Source organism: Nematolebias whitei, chromosome 2 (assembly GCF_014905685.2).
Source record: "Nematolebias whitei isolate Nwh7 chromosome 2, NemWhi1, whole genome shotgun sequence".
In the NCBI taxonomy this organism is placed as follows: domain Eukaryota; kingdom Metazoa; phylum Chordata; class Actinopteri; order Cyprinodontiformes; family Rivulidae; genus Nematolebias; species Nematolebias whitei.
This window is the reverse complement of record NC_056499.1, coordinates 55,131,615-55,134,731: the sequence shown is the minus strand read 5'-3', so window position 1 is coordinate 55,134,731 and position 3,117 is coordinate 55,131,615.

The following is a 3,117-nucleotide window of genomic DNA, read 5'->3' as shown; positions in this document are numbered from 1 at the left end:
ACTAAAATAAACTACTACTTACTACTTGTACTACTATTCCTACTTCGTGGTTTTTCACTTATTGCGGGTCTTCAGGGTACGGCTCCCCTGCGATAAAAGAGGGACTACTGTATTAACTAAAACAAACAAGTTGTTGTGGCAGCAAAATTCACTTCTTCCAGGGAACATGTAGAGAATATGAGAAGCCAGATGAGACATCGCCAAACAATGCCCAAACAATAAAGAGATTTCACACATAGACTTAAATACAGACACACTAATTATAGACAAGGGTCAATGACTGGGAGAGACAACAGGTGAATGACAGAGGTTAATTACATGAGGGGAATAAACAGATCACCCAAGGGAGTAGTGCTTTCATTTCTAACCCGAACCCGGAGCCGCCCGACCCGAATTCGGACCGGGCCGGGTCATAATAATGTGCTTAATGTGTTTACTGAATAGGTGTCAGGCTTTTTATTGCATCAGGGACGTGTGCGGCAGATGATCCAATATATGCAAACATGACTTTCCATACTACACTTGCTGCATGCCGCCATTTGACCATGCGCTGACCGGCCGGTTGAAAGAGGTAAAAAGTTCAGTTAAGCTTCAGTTGCAATACTGCCAGCGATCCATCACCCAAATGGACGTTCATTCAGCCGTTGCACTCAGCGGATGCACGTGGCCGAGACCCAAACAGAGCAAGGTCCAATTCAGGCAGAAGTAGGTGAAGGGCAAGATGGTGCCAGTGTGTGTGGCCATCCGTCTGTCACTCTTGGTTTGGTTTGTTTTATTTCACGGTTTTGTGCTCAGCACTAAGTCTGTGCTTGTGTACAATGGCCAGTCCCTCCTGCATATTCAACATGTTCTTGGCAATCTCAGTGCCTTTGATTATGGTGGACAGAAAACTTTACCCCCGCTCCTGTCAGGAGTCCCAGCTCATCTCCTCCGGGCACCTGCGCTGCCCCCCCCCCCCCCGGTAGAAATGTTGTCGTTACCACGGTAAACGTGGAGGACAGCTGGTGAAAATAAAGATCTGCCTGGCCTGTTCTACGTCCATTTCTCAGACAAGAAATTTATTATTTTTGTAGGAGTTCTAGGTCCACCAGCCATTCTCTCACTCATCAGCTGCAGCCAATCCTAATCAACCACCACTCCACACCTGTTCCTGGTTGGAGGACTACTCTGCCTGGGTATAAGAACCTCTGCCAGACATGCCTCCAGCGCCGGGACATTATCATGCTTATGGTAAAGTGTGTGACCAGCCACTAAATCTGTTTGAAGCACTTTGCATCTGAAGACCTTTTTTTTCATTCAACCTTTATTTAAACAGATAAATCACATTGAGCCTCGTAGACTCATTTACAAGTGAGACCTGTTTGGACAGACAAACAACAGTGGTTAACTGGACACATTTAGGAGTTGGAGGCAAAAACAATTCCTATCAGACTTTTTTCTTGGCTGAGAAAACCCCCTAATATTGAAAAAACACCTCGCACAAACAAGCACATATTTACGTAGACATTCTGCAATAGAGCAGAGCAGGAAGAAGGAAGAGACGAGACCGGTCAACAACGCTTACAGATGCTCTCGAGGTCACTGTAATCAGTCAGTGTCCTTCGGTGAGATCCATAAACATTCTCAAGGTATGTCGAGAAATGGCCAAGGATAACCTCTATAAGAATCCAGAGTCCTGAAATGATGACAAAGTTTTTTCAGCTGGTTTCATCTGGTTATCAGTTGGAAATTCCTCAGGGAGGGGGCGGTGAGCATCAGATCACATTTTCTCCAGGCGACTTTAGATAAGGTGGCCTTCAAGGACAGCCAAGGTGACCAAAATTTAGATAAACACACAGCTGTTTTGGGGACAGGCAGAACTTAATGACATCAACCTTCAGTCTGTGTCGGTCTACTTGATTCCGAAATGTCCAAATTAACATGGCCACACCAATGGAAAGTGTCTGAGTAAAGCATCTGAAGACCTTGTTTTTGATCTCCTGCAGAGATAGTTTTTTCCACCTCAGACGATCTGCTCCTCTCTCAACCAACACTCACCTTGTTTCACTGCTTGGATCACCTGGAACCCTGGGACTCCTTGAACCTCTCCTCTCTGGACCTGACTACAAGAAACATTGCAGTAAGAGCAAGAACCTCAACATAATTGATCAGTTGCTTTCTGAAGATCATTCTGGATACTCACCTTGTTCGTGCCTTCTCTTTCAGCCTGGAGGATTTTGACTTGCAAAAATAAAAACATTTATTTTTTTGTAACTTATGACTCTGTTCTTCCCAGTCTGCTACTTGGGGTAAAATAATTATCTAAAAAAAAGACAATTTCCTTCTTTCACTGTGCCTTGGCATTTCCTGGATCCTGTTGACAGCCGCCTGGTACCTGTCATATGTCTGGATGTGGGCGTCTGCCCCCATCCCTACTGTTTCTTTCATCTCCACCGGCGTGGAGTGAACCTACAGAGCCTGAAGACGCTGCCCTGGGCCCACGTGCCCGTCAGACAGCAGGCTGCGGTTTCTGCCAGGATTGGCCTGGTGAACACCAGATCTCTAACAAACAAAACTTTCATCCTGCGGGACTTCTTCAGTTCCCATCATTTGGATTTGTTCTGTATCACAGAGACCTGGGTCGAGGCTGATGACTCCAGTGGTTTTGATGAACTTCTGCTGGACGGCTGCTCTTATCTGAGCTCCCCTCAGATGTCAGGCCACGGAGGAGGAACAGTGGTGGTTTATAAAAACAACTTTAAGTGCAAGCAGTGCTCTGCTCCTTCATTCTCCAGCTTCAAGGTGACTTTATATGAGGTGGGTCGCTCACACCCCATGCTGTGCACTGTCATCTACAGAGCCCCTAAATATAATAAGAATTTCTTGAATGACTTTTCTGATTTCCTGACTGGAATAATGATAAACTATGATCGAGTTCTTATTGTTTGAGATTTTAACATTCATGTATGCTGCCCAGAGAAACAGCTGGTGAAGGACTTTCTCAGCCTCACTGACTCTTTTAACCTGGTTCAGTGGGTAGCTGGTCCCACACATGAACATGGACACATGTTGGACCTGGTTGTCTCTCATGGCTTGTCTGTGACCAACCTAGAACTATATGATAATGCGATTTCTGAC